Here is a 17,619-nt window from a genome sequence, read left to right on the forward strand (position 1 = left end):
TAAATTCAGTACCTGCATCAATATTTTCTGAAGTACACAATGCTGCCTCATGGTCTTGAGCTAAAAAAACCTGAGGCAAGGCATCTTCATTTATCGTGTTCTCCCACTCTCCCGTGACTATTTGCATTTCATAAGTCAATTGAATCCCTGAAATTTTCTCCCAAATAGACCCAAGGCATGGGATTTTTTTTGGCTTTATCACTAAAGCACATTTCCATTGTATGTATCAAGAAGGGCTTAGGAAGATTCTAACAACCACATGAAAATCCTGAGGACCAAACTGCACTTGGAATCCAGACTTTAAGGTATTCTACTAAGGAGACGTAGGTCCATATGAAGAACAGGTCATTTTAAAGTGTCTGAGTGAATCCGTTTTCAAGCCTTCAGAAGATAGAGGATGATTATCTTCCAGATGGTTGAGTAAGGGTGAAGCTCATGTAGCCTTGATGTAATAGACCATTTATGAAACAATAAGGGTTTTAACCATAAGCTTCTCTTGGAACTACTTCTGGAGTCATTTCTACGGGGGATTTAGGGTTGGGCTGAAAGGAGCACTTCTACTGAGCCTTTTTCAGACTCTGAGTCTATAAGTGGTAACCAGCTCATCTTTCTCATCTGATATACTGAAATCTAAGTTATACTATGGAAAGGGGGATCTCCATTAGTGAACTTATTTCTGGGAATGTCTTTAGATCGAGAATGCACCATTAATGGTATGTCCCCCCTTCTCAGGGCTTGTGTGCGAGAGAATCTCTCAAGGTCATTGCATATTCAGTCAATGTGAAAGACGCTGGTAAATGCACCAGGGCAGCAAGAAGCAGCTCAGTAGGAGGGCCATGTAGGCTGGTGCTTCAATAAAAGTCTTCACAATTAGTCCAGCATGAGTGAATCTTGATAGTGATGATCCAGGAGGGGACCCTATTGATTTCCCTGCTCCACTGACAAATGGGCTTGCTCAAACCCTGGTTGTGTTATTTCCCCCAGTAAATTTTAAATGCTGCTGTGCCACAAATTAAAGCAAAAAAAGATAACAAAATGACATAAAGGATAGAAAGATTGGGGTCTGAGGGTTTTCAGTTTTATGGGCTGAATGCCCACTAACCTCCTGTGATCTTTTTTATTCATTCTCTAGCTACCTGGTGTGGGAAGGGCAGATGTTGTGTATGTAAATATTTTAGGGGATTACTATGTTACTCATCCTAAACTGATTGGTGATTGTGCCCTACCCTAGGGTGTGACCTGGCATTCTGCCCCACCCTAGGGTAGTACCTGATTCTGCTTCCATCATTGGTTGGTATCTGATACCACCATTGGGTGGTACCTGATTCTGGTGGATAAAAACAAGAGTCTGTGGAAGGCCAGAGCTCTTTGGGCTGGAACTGAAGCTGAGTCTTTGGACTTCAGTCTTGTCCACCGAATAAAGCAAATATTTCAACGAGCTGACTGTCTGCGAGCTGTTTACCCGCCATTTCACCTCAGAACCGTCGGCTAGACAGGGTGGCAGACGCATGCTCCGAGCTGGAAGGGAAAGACCTCATCCTCCATCCCTCCATCAGTCAACCTCTTCAGGGGCTGACTTGCTACAAGCAGATGTAGTTAAAACATAAAAGTACTTTTACAATGCTTAACTAAGCCTAAGTGTGTCTTCAAAAAGGGTGGGTGAAAGGAAGAAGGAGGTAGGGCAAAGTTTCAGTTTCCCTCCTGCCCTCTGCCTGTTTTGTTTGGGCAAACATTTTACTTCTATTTCTTACATTTTTCTTGTTTAGACTTGTTTAGAGCAATAAGTTTCAGCTATGATTGTCACTGTCAGAGTGGTACTTAATATAGGGTACTTCTGTACCCTACTGCACTGCTCCACAATCCATGGTAAGCTTCTTACCAATCACTGTTTCTCTTGATCCTTGTCTCTATTGTCTTTGAGTATTGTTGCTATACTGTCTTATTTTTTTTTTTTGCTTATATCCCACAAATAAGTGAGATACTTCTATGTCTATTCCATCGGATTCATTCAGCATAAGTCTCCATATTCTTCCATGTATAAGCAAATGTCATGATTTCATTTTTCCTAACCACTTGATGGTATTCCAGTGCGTATCGTATATGTACCAAAAAGATTCTTTACCCAGTCATCTGGTATCAGGCACTTGGGTTGTTTTCAGATTATGGCTGTTGTAAATAGTGCTTCCCAAGTGTGATTAGTGAGGACAAAGCCAGAGTAAAGATGGCAGTCGTCTGGTGGGGATGTCATTAGTATATTAAAAATAAATACATAAATAAATAAAAGGAAAAAATATTCAGTGATGTTTCAGAGTAATATGCTACAGTGGTACCTTTCAAAATTTTTTTTTTGTTTAGGTGCCACTCACAGCAATGTTCAGGGATTCCTCCTTGCTCTGTGCTTAGGAATTACTCCTGGTAGTTTGAGGGTCTCTAGGGATGCCTGGGATTGAATTTGGGCTGGTCGCCACCAGTGGATTAGCCCTCTTTGTCCTATGGCTCAGGCTCTAGTGAGGTATTTTAAATAGCAAATATGGGCATTTTCCTTAACTTCTTTGGACAATTCCCCCTGGCCTTCACACAAGTGCTCATTGGCTCTACACTGAGCTCTAAATCAGTGTTTTTCAACATATTTTGTGCAAAGGCACACTTTTTTCAAGAAAAAAAAAAAACATGAGGCACACCACCATTAGAAAATGTTTAAAAAATTTAACTCTGTGCTTAGATTGACTATAAAGTAATTCTCTTGAATAGGAATCAAACACAAAGAAATTATTTTAGAATCACTATTATGAAATAAAGTATTTTATAATTGTTCATATTTCTGTTTACTTAGTGCGAAACCTGGGCCTGTTTGGCTGAATACAAAGCTGATATTCTGCAGGAATCGAAGAAAGACACACATGTAGCTCTTTGTCAACAGCTCTTAGTCTCTCTGTGCCTTTAGTTTTTATAGCAATCAGGTTTGAAAAACTCACCTCACACAGATATGTAGTGGAAAATGGGAGCAATGTCAAAATAGCTTTGTCTGCCAGAACAGGGAACTCCTTGGCAGTATCCAACCAAAAACTGTCCAAAGGTAGATCAGCAAATCTTAGCTTGAAACCACGATTTTGTCTCAGTTCAGTTAGTTCTTCCTGCTCCTGTAAAGTCATGTCTTTTCTACCATCTGATGCTGAGCTATAAGGGTCCCTAGCCCAGTCAAGACATTCAGTGGAGACTGAAGAGAAATAAAATGACAACTTCTCGAGAATTTTTAAAGGTTTAACTATTATCTCACACAGTGCAGCAGTGTGAACTCTTTGCCATTGCTTGGTGAGTGTGAACATTTCAAGATTGCCACTTTCCACATGTTGATGCCAGAGTTGCAACTTTGAATGGAACCCATTTATTTTATCTGTACTAGGTGTGCTTCCAGAAAAATCCTTCTTCTTTCTTTCCCTCCATCTTTCTTTCCTGCCTTTCCTTACTTCCTCCATTGGTCCCTCTATCCTTCCTTCCTTCGAAAAGAGATAGTTTTTATTAAAAGATACTTTCTTAGTAAAATATTAGGGGACAGAAAGAGAAAATCTTGTTCAAGAGAGAATATGGGCATCTCAGAGTCGAAGAAAACCCACCAGAAATATGTGTTAAAGAGACAGCATGTACTTTACTTCTACAGCCAGGAACAGTAAAACTGCCAGTACTGAGGTTCCTTAACTCCACACCAAGTCCCAATCTATAGAACCCTAGAGGCTGCTTTAGGTGCAGGTCAGCTTATTCCAACCCATGAAGAAATCCAGCTGCCTCCCTTTCTCTCTCCCCTATGCCTCACCCTTCAGGACTTTTGACTTAGTTCAGGTGCACAGATGGATGGATAACAAATACTGGGCACAAAACAAAAAAAATTAAAGTGAGAGGGACCACTTGGAGGAAGGGCATAGTGACTTCTCCCTCCAAACAAGTTCAGGTGACTCATCTGAGGCAGAAGAGTAGGTGAATTTAAGGACATGATAGGAACTAGCGGGTCTCTATGTCCCTATCACTTCTGCTTCAGTCTTCCAAGGTCAGAACAGTTCCCAGTGAGAGTGTTCATTTGCAGAGAGGGGACCACAGCTTGAAAAACCAAGTCTTTTTTTTTTTTTTTTTTGGTTTTATCGGGCCACACTGTTTGATGCTCTGGGGTTACTCCTGGCTAAGCGCTCAGAAATTGCCCCTGGCTTGGGGGACCCTATGGGACGCCGGGGAATCAAACTGCGGTCGCGATCTTTCCTTGGCTAGCGCTTGCAAGGCAGACACCTTACCTCTAGTGCCACCTCGCCTCCCCGAAAAACCAAATCTTATCAGATTGTGGCTAGTACTATTTGAGGAGGAACCAGGAGGTTGATTTCTGAATGTTTACCACCAAGCTGTGGCAAAGCGAAACTCCCTCCCTAACCTCGTAAATTTTTCTCAGAAGCCAAACTTCTCTGGAAACATGAGACCCTCGTGTCCAACCCTGAATCAGTGTGCCCCACAGCTGACCACACAGAACCCTGGCATTCTCATAAGCAGGACCAGGGTTCGTTGCCTTGGTGTCTCCTCCTTCCACAGCCCCAACCACTCCCAAATCCCCTTCTGGTCCACAGCAGCTGTTGCTCAATTTGATTACCAATTTTTCTTTTCTTTTCTTTTTTTTTTGTTTTTTTGGGCCACACCCGTTTGATGCTCAGTGGTTACTCCTGCTAAGCGCTCAGAAATTACCCCTGGCTTGTGGGGACCATATGGGACGCTGGGGGATCGAACCGAGGTCCTTCCTTGGCTAGCGCTTGCAAGGCAGACACCTTGCCTGTAGCACCACCTCACCGGCCCGATTACCAAGTTTTTCATTGTGACAATTCATTTTGTTTTGATTTTGTTTTTGGCACACATGATGATGCTCAGGAGTTAATCCTGCCTCTGTGTTTAAATATGACTCCTGGCCAGCACATGGAACTATATGGAATGCCTGGGATTAAATTGGGTCAGCCATGTGCAACAAAAATGCCCTACCCATTGTGCTATCATTCTGGCCCCAAATATTTTTGGTTTTATGTAGTAATTCAGCCCATGATGGGGCTGGAAGGTGATAGGATGGAGGATGAGGTCTTTCTCCTCCAGCTCGGACCACTCGTCTGCCACCCTGTTCAGCCAGTAGATCTAAAGGTTCAGGATAGCGGCGAGTAGAAAACACAGGCAGTCAGGCTTCAGGAGATATCAGCTTTATTCAGTGGATAAGGATGAAGAATACCCAGCATTCCTCAGACCCTTGCTTTTATAGACAAGAATCAGGTGGGAGCAGAATACCAAGTAAGGAATAATCCAATATACTATCACTAGATCACACCCTAGGGTGGGTACAATAATTGATTAGGGTAGGATCAGTAAATGTTTTCATATATAACAATTCCCCCTTTTTTAGTAAACAATGTCGTCTTCCTTTTTGTTTTATTTATTTATTTATTTATTTATTTATTTTGGTTTTTAGGCCACAACCAGTGACGCTCAGGGGCTGCTGCTGGCTATGCACTCAGAAATCGCTCCTGGCTTGGGGGACCATATGAAACGCCGGAAAATCGAACTGCGGTCTGTCCTAGGCTAGTGCAGGCAAGGCAGACACCTTACAACTTGCGCTACCACTTCGGCCCCTTTATTTTTTTTCTTTTCTTTTTTTTTTTTTGTGGCTTTTGGGTCACACCCGGCAGTGCTCAGGGGTTATTTCTGGCTCCAGGCTCAGAAATTGCTCCTGGCAGGCACAGGGGACCATATGGGGCGCCGGGATTCGAACCGATGACCTCCTGCATGAAAGGCAAACGCCTTACCTCCATGCTATCTCTCCGGCCCCCTCTTTTTTTTTAATTATTTTTTACATAACATATTTAAGCACCATGATTATAAACATGATTGTAGTTGGGTTTCAGTCATAAACAGAACACCCCCTTCACCAGTGCAAGATTCCCATCACCAGTGCCCCCCTTCTCAACCTCTTCCTGTATTTGAGACAGGCATTTTACTTCTCTCACTCATTAAGATAGTAATGATAGCTGTTAATATAGTATTTCCCTAACTGCACTCACTACTCTTTGTGAGCTGCCCTTCTGGCCCCTATCTCTATTGTGTCTGGGCATTATTACAATGTCTATTCTGCTCCCTGTGACTCATATAATACTCTCCATCTCCTTCCACGTATAAACAAATGTCATGGCTTCATTTTTCCTAACAGCTACATGGTATTCCAGTGCATCTATGTACTCCAAAGATTCTTTATCCACTCATCTGATCTTGGGCAACTGGGTTGTTTTCAGATTGTGGCTATTGTAAACACTACTCACCAAGTGTGCTTCGTGAGCGCACAGCCGGAGTAAATAGGAGCATGGCCTGGTGGGGACCCCGGTAGCACATAAAGATAATTAAAAAGCAAAGCAAAGTCATTGACGTTTCACAGGAATATGCTATAGTGGGATATTTGTAAAAATTATTTTGTTCAGGGATTCCTCCTGCTCTGTATGCAGGAATGACTCCTGGCTGCCTCATAGGTCCTATGGGATGCCTGGGGTTGAATCCTTGCAGGTCCTCTGCCGTGCCTTAGCCCTCCCTATATCCTATTGCTCAGTCGCTCATGAGGTGTTTTAAATGGCAAATACGTGCATTTTCTTTCAGCTCTGTGGGGCATTAATAGGGCTTTCACACAGGTGTAGAAGATTGGCTGCACACTGAGCTCTAAGCACACCCCAGCGACGAGTGTGTTTATGTTTCTTTGAAACTGCTCCTTCAGTTTAATCATCGCCTAACTCAGGGGTGGCGAACACGCGGCTCTTTGCCTCTTATTCTTTTGTATCCTGTGGCCCTTTGCCCAGTTTGGGTTTTGTTCTGCTGCTTCTGGGGAGGGACCTCTGAGGAGAGATCTCCCAGCGAGCGCGGAGTCCCGACCCAGGCTGCGTCCCCCGGCTCCCACCCTCGGGAACAACTGCACGGGCCAGCGCGGGGGGATCCGTGTGGCACATGCTGGGTCCCATCTTGCCGTGAGTTCTGAGGGTGGAGGACGCAGCACACGCACCGTCACTGCAGGGTTTTGACCCTCACTCAAAACGGCAAAATGCAATCTGGGTTTCACAGCGTTGTTCAGATCCTACGCTTTTGTGGGAGTGTCCGTCTGTTTTGGCCGGTCGGTCGCTGCGTGGTGCTGCTCTCTGACTCTCTCGGTTTAACACGTCGGCTTTGTGCCGAACTCGTCGCCACCCCTGACCGAGCTCAAGTGCCGGCTGAAAACCGACCTTCAGGCCGGGAAGGGGCTGCAGATCGACGGAGCCGCCCTTTCAGATCCCTCCGTTGGGAGCGGGAAGGCCGCTTCTGCCTCCCTCGCCCCAGACCGGCAGCTCCGGGGTCTGGCGGCCGGGGCCTCGAGGGACGGTTGTCTGCCCATCCGTCCGTTGAGGGCCGCTCCCCCTCTTCGGACCGGCCGGGCGCTCAGGGTCTTGGCCGGGCTCTGCGCTCAGTGCTCACTCCCGCGGGCCAGAGGACCCCGCCAGGTGAGCGCCCCACGCTCCACTGTTGGTTCTGTTGCTGCGCCCTGGCTTGATGGTGCTTGAGCACCTGCCGCTCGCTCTCTCCTCCAGTGAGCGGGTGACCGCAGGCTTTGGGTATGTTGGGAAAGAGGTGCGGTTTTTTGTTTTTGTTTCTGTTTAGTTGGGAATTTTATGCAAAACAGTTCTTTTTGCAAGGGAGTGTTGGCCCACACCCTCAAGGTCAGAGGCACTGAGCTCCATCCCCAGTTGGACAACTTGACTCAGCTGCCTGCAGGGCAAATGCCCTCCCTTCTGCATACTGTCCCCTTCCACAAAGATCTATTGATTATAAAAGTAGATTTTATTCCAGAAACTCCAAGCACAGACACAGGTCACATCGAGTTCCTTAGTAAGCCCTGTGGATAGTAGGTTGATTTTGCTGCTACTTGGGCGCTTTCCACATGTTCCCTCAGAAAGGAGCAGGTGGTGGTTGCCGGGTTCAGAAGTGCTGATCAGGGTTAGGATCCAGCAGGAAGCAGCTGGATCTCATCTTTGTTGCTCAGGGCTGTGACTTTTCTCCAGGACTTTGGGCAGTGGACCTTGTTGCTGCTCTTAGGGAATAATCCAGGCTGGAGAAGATGGGGTCTCACCGTCTGACATCCTGCCCCCAGGTAAGGGGCAGTATGGACTCTGGGAAGGACAGGGTAGGGGGAAGGAGTGCAAGCCCCCCCAGGACCAGGGGGGAACTCAGAAATGTTTTAGGAAGGAATCTGGGGATGGGTGCGGTTGCTGGCACTCCTTCAGAGGTCCTGATCTCTGCAGTTCTTTTCTTTTCTTTTCTTTTCTTTTCTTTTGGTTTTTCCAGCCACATCCGTTTGCTGCTCAGGGGTTACTCCTGGCTAAGCACTCAGAAATTGCCCCTTGTTGTGTATGTAAATATTTTGGGGGATTACTATGTTGCTCACCCTAATCTGTGCCCTACCCTAGGGTGTGACCTGGCATTATGCCCCCACCCTAGGGTAGGACCTGATCCTGCTTCCACCATTGGTTGGTATCTGATCCCACCATTGGGTGGGACCTGACTCTGGACTATAAGAGCAAGGGTCTGTGGAAGGCGAGGAGCTTTTTGCTGGCTGGAACTGAATCTGAGTCTTTGGACTTCAGTTTTGTCCATCCGAATAAAGCAAATATTTCCACGAGCCTGATTGTCTGCGAGCTGTTTACCCGCCGTTTCACCTCAGAACCGTGGGCTAGACAGGGTGGCAGACGCGTGCTCCGAGCTGGAAGAAAAGGGCCTCATTCTCCATCCCTCCATCAGTCAACCTCTTCAGGGGCTGACCTGCTACATAATGACGCCCGGACAGGGACCTGAACCCTGGACCCTCAGAACTGTAAGTGAAATATTTCATTGGAAATTTCCTATGCTGACCATCAAATGGTTTCTGTGGTTAGTCATGTGGATTTTACCACCCTTAGTCTTACGCATTGGTGCTCTAGTATACAAGTGGATCATTCCATTTTGTTTAAAACTAATTGGTTTTGATCTAAGGACAATCACTGCAGTTGGATGGTTGTGGTCTATATTTCAAATGAAAAGTGTAGTGTCTCTAGCCATCATAGTTTGTGGAATTTCTGTGTTGACTAACGTTATTATTATGAGCATAGTTATTTGCTGTTATTTCTATTTAGGAAATAGAAAGTGTAGAAATGGTGAGGCTAAAACCAGTATAGATAATAATGAAATTTATCTGACGAAAACTCAGACCAAGGTGCAGGCTGACGAATCCAGCCCCACCATGAACAATATAGAAATTTTTGCTGGAAGAAAAACAACTCAGAATGTTAAGCCTGATTCTAGTGAATTGCTTGACAGTAGTGACTCAGATAATGATCTACCTCCAGTGCTAACTCCACGAAGTATGCCTCCTTCTAGTCACAAAATTGAATCGCAGAGCAGAGCAGATTCAAACGATGAACCACATGCTAGGTCTCAGAGCTCTATTCAGAGTAATTTTGCTAATCAGGCCTTATCCCCTATAGACGGGGTAAATGTTTCTAACTATGTACCCTATCAGATGGAAGAATTAGATCGGTTTAAAAGATCATGTAAAGAAAATGGGCCAAAATCGCCATACAGTGTGGAGTTATTAAGACTTTGGAGTCATAACTCATCTTGGACTTTGTATGATTTTAAAAGAATCGCTGAAATATGCCTGTCGTCTAAACAGCGAACTGAATGGGAAATGTACTATTCAGAAGGCGTAAAAGCTAAATTATATAGTCCGGATGGTATGAAAAAGCAAGTGGCAGGTGTTACTCTATCGTATGAATTATTGATGGCAGAAAATCAATTTGCAAATATTCAGACACAAGCAGCTTTACCTAAGGAAATCTTAAATTTAATCAGGGAGATTGCATTGTCAGCATGGGAAAAAATTGATTCTAACAGCATTGGTAGAGGAAACTTTTTAAAAATTACCCAAGGCCCTTATGAGTCATTTGCAGAGTTTGTAGGTAAGATTAAAGATGCTCTGAAGTTACAGGTGGAAGATGAGGAGATTAGAAACTTCCTAGTAAAATCTTTGGCCTATCATAATGCAAATTCAGCCTGTAGATTAGTATTGAATACATTAAATGAAAAGTCAGATCTGAATGATTACCTTTATGCCTGCCGGAATGTCTATGTGGAACCCCAACTCCCACCCCACTCAGACTCAGTACAAACCTTCCCAGTTACCAAGGGAACAATGCCTTAGTCCCCTCGGGGACAGAACACTTTCCGGAAACCAGGTCTTTGCCCAAAATGCAAAAGGGGTCGCCACTGGGCGAAAGATTGCAGATCCAGAAACCTCATTAATAATAACCTAAGTAGAGGTTTCAACACAGTCCCCAGGAGGCAAATCGCCTGCTACCATTGTGGAAAACAGGGACATATCAAAAGAAATTGTCGTCTCCTTATAAATTCAGCTCCCCAAGAACACACATACAAGATGCAGGGAAACGCCCACAGGGCCTCCCCCCAGGCCCTTCCAAATCAGGGGCAAAGTTCACAGACAATAATCCTTCCAAGCCCAGCCCAAGAAAATTCATCACGATAAGGGAATTAATCCACTCTACTTCAGGGAGTGCCGGATTAGACATATTATGCCCAGAGGACATTACAATTTACCCAGGAGCATGCCCTTACATGTTAGAAACTGGCATTGTAGGCCCGCCACCCCCAGATACCATGGGTTTGATTCTTGGCAGAAGTTCCCTCAACATAAAGGGTATATCAGTAATCACTGGTGTCATTGACTCAGATTCCATGGGAGAAATCATTGTAGTTATTACTGTACCAGTTACATGGACCCTTAAAAAAGGAGAAGCGATTGCCCAGATAGTAATAGTGCCTTATGTCAAATTTGGGACTTCAGATAAGACTAGAATTGGAGGTTTTGGAAGCACAGATCCGGGTGCTGCTCAAAACCCAATCGTGGCTCTGGTTACTAAATGTAAAGATGAACACCCAATGATCAAACTTCACGTGGAAGGCAAACCCTTTGATGGAATGATAGATACGGGTGCTCAGGTTACCGTAATTTCTGATAAAGAATGGCCAGAAAATTGGCCTCTTCAGGAAATCCCGTATTCCCTAGAAGGAATAGGAGGCCTGAGTTCCTGTCTGTTGAGTACGAGGACTATACTATTTTACGGCCCAGAAAATCAAAAAGCAATAATCAGACCTCACGTGGGCCCATTTTCACCATCCCTGTGGGGCCATGACCTACACAAACAGTGGAAAGCAGAATTCCACATCCCATTAGCTCCAGAAGAGCCCAAACCTTCTTTTGATTTAAAAACCAAAAATTTTTAGTGGGGGCCACTGCCGTAAAAACACCAGCACCAATAAAAATAAAATGGAAATCTGATGAACCAATTTGGACAGGTCAGTGGCCCCTTAAAACTGATAAATTAAAGGTGCTGACAGAATTAGTGGAGGAACAGCTAAGTTTAGGACATATTGAACCATCTTTTTCTCAATGGAATTCACCTATATTCACTATAAAAAAGAAATCCGGTAAATGGAGACTTTTGATGGATCTTAGAGCTATAAATTTATCCATGATACCTATGGGCAAATTGCAGACTGGTTTACCATCACCTGTAGTTATTCCAAAGGAATGGCCACTAATTATAATTGATCTGAAAGACTGCTTCTACCATATTCCTATCCACCCAGATGATAAAAAACGTTTTGCATTCTCAGTTCCTTCTCTCAATAATACCCATCCCTGCAGACGTTTCCAATGGACTGTTCTCCCCCAAGGCATGCTGAATTCCCCAACCATGTGTCAGTTTTTTGTAGATAAGGTTTTGAGCCCTGCTCGTGAAAAATTTCCTCAAGCCATGATATTTCATTATACAGATGATATCTTGCTCACAATGAACAACGAAACAGATTTACAGGAATTATACTCTTATGTTACTGACTGTTTACAAACATCAGGACTGAAAATAGCTTTAGAAAAAATACAGATAATGCCACCGTATCAATATTTGGGTTTTATTTTGGACCGGACGTCTATACGTCCACAAAAATTTTCTATCAAAAAAGAAAACCTCAGAACGCTTAATGATTTTCAGAGACTTTTAGGTGACGTAAATTGGCTCCGCCCTGCACTAGGAATCCCAAATGCAGAGTTATCTAATCTGTTTAAAACGTTGGAGGGTGATCCTGCTTTAGATAGCCCGAGAAATTTAACAACAGCTGCAAAAAATGAATTGGACATCTTCTTGAGCAGATTACAAAAATCGTTTCTCTCAAGATTCATCCCAGGAGAAAAGGTATTACTGTTAATCTTCCCTACTATAGAAACCCCCACAGGGGCCTTGATGCAACAGTCAGGACCTTTGGAATGGGTGTATTTACATAACAAACAACCTCGCTCAGTTGTCCCCTACTTACAACTGATTTCAGAGATTATTATCAAGGCAAGACTCAGATCTATATCTTTACTAGGTTTTGATCCAGATATAATAGTTTTGCCAGTACCAAAAAAGAAAATTGAGTCAATATTGCCAATTAATGAATCTCAACAAAGGGCCCTCTCAGATTTCACAGGAGAAATATCCTCCCATTATCCAGCAGGAAAAATTTGGGACTTTTTAAAGAAAACTCAGTTTGTTATTTCTTCAATTGTTCGGGATTCCCCTATTCCCAATGCCAAGGTTTTTTACATTGATGGATCCCAAAATGGAAAAGGAGGAATAACTGGAGACAACATTAATATGACCATAGATACCAAATATAAATCTGCACAGAAAGTTGAATTAGCAACGTTAATTTACCTATTAGAAAATGTATCTGAAGCCATGAATATAGTTTCTGATTCTTTGTATGTGGTAAATTTATGTCATGTGATAGCCACTGCACCCCTTAATGCTAATAACCCAATCATACAGGACTTACTTAAACAATTACAGCAGCTTCTTCAAAAACGAACTGAGCCCATCTTCATCACACATATTAGAGCCCACTCAGGTCTTCCAGGACCTATGGCTCAAGGAAATAAAACTGCTGACTTGCTAGCATTGCCTATATTTAAATCACCTATAGAGGAACATTCAGCCCTACACACAAATGCTCGCCGTTTACATGTGAATTACCAAATTCCATGGAGGCAAGCTAGAGAAATCGTAGAAAACTGCAACGTATGTGCACCGTTAACAAAAAAGACTCACATAGCAGGAGCAAACCCAAGAGGCTTACAGTCTAACGAACTTTGGCAAATGGATATAACTCAAACAGATTTATTTCCAAGGAAACCTTATCTTCATGTTGTGGTGGACACTTATTCTCGGTTTATGTGGGCAATTCCCATGTCTTCTCAAAAATCTAAGGTGCTTGTAGTTTTCTTTTACAATGTTTCTCTGTGATGGGTATTCCATATTCTATAAAAACTGATAATGGGTCAGCCTATGTTAGCAAAACTTTTGAAATTTTTTTGTAAGGAATGGCAGATAAGACATCTCAGGAATTCCTTACAATTGTAGGGGACAGGCCATTGTAGAAAGGACTCACAGAACCTTAAAAACTCAATTGCAAAAAAATAGAAAAAGAGGTTTACCACCAACGGATTTGCTATCTTTGACTCTTATCACACTAAATTACTTTAACTTACCCCAAGGGGAAAGCTACACTGCAGCGGAAAGACATTTTAAAGAAGATATTCAGAGACAAGAAACAACCCATAAACCTATTTGGATCAAGGAGGATGAAAAATGGATAGCTGGCTATCTTCTCCTAAGAGGAAGGGGTTATGCCTATGTTTCTATAAATGATGACCCTCCCAAGAAATTTTGGGTTCCATTACGTCTTGTTAGAAATCGGGCTAGCACAAATGATCAGGTTCAGACTACAAACTCCCCTTCAGAGAAAAAACAGAATACTTCAGACACTAACAGCAGTAATATTACTAAGGTCTCTGGGGCAGGGAACGATTTAGCTGTCACACACCATACAATGAGTGAGACTGATGGTAGTGATAAACCCTTACACTCCGAGATGCAAAAGGAAAGACAGGAACCTGTCTTAACTGGGCTCCAAAATATAGGAAACTCTTGCTACATGAACTCAATATTGCAATGCTTGTATAATATTTCAGACTTAACTCAGTATTTTTTATAAAGACCATTATAAAAAGGATATTAACAAGAAAAATCCGATGGGGCATGAAGGGAAATTAGCCGAAGAATTTGGTCGGCTCATCAAAACCATGGGAAATGGATTTCATAGATATATTAACCCTGAAAGCTTCAAAGTAACAATTGGTTTACTTAATGACCAGTTTGCTGGACACAATCAGCAGGATCCTCACGAACTACTGATGTTCCTAATAGAGGGATTACATCAGGACTTGCTTACTGTAAATCTAATGACAGACAAAACTACACATCTCATGGGAAATGAAAATTATGAACAATTTAGTCCAGAACACCAAAAGGCTCATAAATCTATTATTTATGATCTCTTTCAAGGACAATTCAAATCTATACTCCAGTGTCTCACTTGCCACCAAAAGTCTGAGGTTTATGAGACATTTGTTCATTTGTCTTTGGCTGTTACATCTACAGATAAATGTACATTACAGGAATGCCTCTCTGAATTTTTTAAAGAAGAAGAATTAAGAAATGACAACAAAGTTCTGTGCAACAGTTGCAAAAATAGAAGGGATTTTTCAAAGAAAACGTACTTATGGAAACTGCCACCAGTACTTATAATACACTTGAAACGTTTTGCTTTTGATGGCAAACAAATAAAAAAATTGCATACTTATGTAGATTTTCCTTTAGAAGACCTCAATTTAGAGGAATTCACTTCAGAGAATAAAAGCAAGATTAAGAAATACAACTTATCATCGGTGTCAAACCATTATGGTAAAGTTCACTATGGACACTGTACTTCATACTGTAAAATTGCTGCAAAACAACACTGGATCAATTTTGATGACAGGAAGATCAAAAAAGTCCCTAATACATTGGTGAAATCCACAGCAGCATACATCCTGTTTTATACTTCTTAGAGATCTACAATGAACACCAGATAATCATTTTACTTCCTTATCAGTTGCTATTAATGCTCTAGGATTCTTTCCACAGGCATGATCAATGAATATAGATTGAAAATCATGAATCCCCAATGTGTTTCCTTGTAGGATGGATTTATGTCTTAATTTCATTATTGCTCTAGGTCTCAGTTAATCATGAAATTTTACAAATTAATTTAGTCAAGGTTCACCTGAAAGAGAAATTTCTCATCATATTAATGTTGTTTTTCTTTCTAGGTATACTCATTTAACGACTTTCACTCTTTTTATTTTAACATCATTGCTTTATTTCCCTCAATTTAGGTTTTAAGACGCTTACATAATGATAATTTTAGGTGGACTTTCTTCACAGTGCTTCTTGCCTATGATTGATTATCATAAAGTTACTGTTATACAATAACTTTGTATATATACTGACCATATATGCTGCAAACTTGTTGGAAATGAAGCCACCTGGGATTTGTGTCACAATGTAACACCAGAGAAAAGATCCATGGACAAGACCCACAATCTCTGGATCCCAGTTAAACTGTGCTATCTGAATTTCTGGTTTTCCATCCACATACAAAATGCTATTGTTGACCGTTTCTACAATGGCTACCCCAAGATTGCACCGATCCCAAAGGAAATACAGAAGCCCAACCAACTTATGATGTAATGATGTAACGCTTGGGGATGCCCCAACACATGGATGACTGTACTGGCCTTCCTTCTTCATTCAGCTTGATGTTATCTCCTGTACAAGGCTTCAACCCGCTTTTCCAGACCCATCAAGTGTCTTCTGCCGGTCTTTTTGGAGTTCCAGACCCCTCATATTTACAGATTTGTATTGAACTCTGTAGAAATTACATCTGTTGTTTTTCCTATAACTGTAATCCTTTGAAGTTATGTTTGGTACTACACTTCTTTTGACTATCGTAATTAATGTTTTTCTATTTTAGTTTTTAATATTAGGAATCGATGTTGTATTACATTAAGGTTTTGCTTTCTTGACTTTAGGTTTGTGAGTTATATATTATTGTCTATAATTTCCCAAATGATATTTTTGTCTGTTCTCAGGGTTTTTTGCGTGGGCGCATCATAGGCAAAATACTAGGTTTATAGAAGGTTCCATCCATTTTGGATGGGCCCTCAAGTTGTTTATTTACACAGGGAGGGTCTCTGCCTTAAACATTTTGTTTTGGTTTGTGACTTAAGCTCCCCTCTATAAATAGTCGACATCAATTTCAGACATCTTATGGACTTCAGACTGGATTAAGAACTTGGACTAAGTTCAGATACCTATTGATCATCATTGCAGTGGCTCCCCACTGTGCAGAGGGTGTATGTGCCTCTTCTTCTGAAATAAAGGCCTAGTTCAATGCCCTCAAAGATGGGCTTTCTGGTCTACCTGAACTTGAATGAAAATGGAGCTGGAGAGATAGCATGGAGGCCGAACATGGAGGTGAGGCATTGGCCTTTCATGCAGAAGGTCATTGGTTCAAATGCCGATATCTGCCAGGAGCGATTTCTGAACGTGGAGTCAGGAGTAACTCCTGAGCACTGCCAGGTGTGACCCAAAAACGACCACCACCACCACCAACAACAACAACAAATAAAGAAAAGGTGCTTCTTCTTGCCTGCTACACAACCTTTCTGGTGTCTCTTCGAAAGATCTATGTACGTCTTAGATTTATCTTCTCAGGAGCTTGTAGTTGATTCCTTGATACATGTTTCTGGTTTTAGACACCCTGTGCTTAGGTTAGAAGTTTTTCTTTACATTTTCCTGTGATGCGCTTATGCAAACAGCCGCTCTTTTATTATTGACTAATTTTTCTTTTAATAATTGTAGACAATATTGTTTGTTTACTAAAAACAAAAGGGGGAATTGTTGTGTATGTAAATATTTTGGGGGATTACTATGTTGCTCACCCTAATCTGTGCCCTACCCTAGGGTGTGACCTGGCATTATGCCCCCACCCTAGGGTAGGACCTGATTCTGCTTCCACCATTGGTTGGTATCTGATCCCACCATTGGGTGGGACCTGACTCTGGAGTAGAAGAGCAAGGGTCTGTGGAAGGTGAGGAGCTTTTTGCTGGCTGGAACTGAATCTGAGTCTTTGGACTTCAGTTTTGTCCATCCGAATAAAGCAAATATTTCCACGAGCCTGATTGTCTGCGAGCTGTTTACCCGCCGTTTCACCTCAGAACCGTGGGCTAGACAGGGTGGCAGACGCGTGCTCCGAGCTGGAAGAAAAGGGCCTCATTCTCCATCCCTCCATCAGTCAACCTCTTCAGGGGTGACCTGCTACAGCCCCTGGCTTGGGGGACCATATGGGACGCCGGGGCATTGAACCGCAGTCACAATCTGCTTGCAAGGCAGACACTTTACCTCTAGCGCCACCTCGCCGGCCCCCTTTTCTTCTTTTTCTTTTGTTGTTGTCTTGTGTTTATTTCAGGGGGCTAAGCAGGTGTTGCTCAAACCTTCCTGCTGACTCAGTGTTCCTGGGTCTTCCCTGCCAGTCTGAGACTGTATTGGATGCCAGGTTCCA

At 42.7% G+C, this 17,619-nt stretch overlaps 1 protein-coding gene across 3 annotated transcripts in view; it reads left to right on the forward strand.

The window, feature by feature from the left end:
- The window catches only part of LOC126025670 (histone-lysine N-methyltransferase PRDM9-like), a 57,782-nt gene that overhangs the window by 15,575 nt on the left and 24,588 nt on the right, over positions 1–17,619 (forward strand). The window lies entirely within an intron of this gene.

This window comes from Suncus etruscus, chromosome 13 (assembly GCF_024139225.1).
Source record: "Suncus etruscus isolate mSunEtr1 chromosome 13, mSunEtr1.pri.cur, whole genome shotgun sequence".
NCBI classification, from domain to species: Eukaryota; Metazoa; Chordata; class Mammalia; order Eulipotyphla; family Soricidae; genus Suncus; species Suncus etruscus.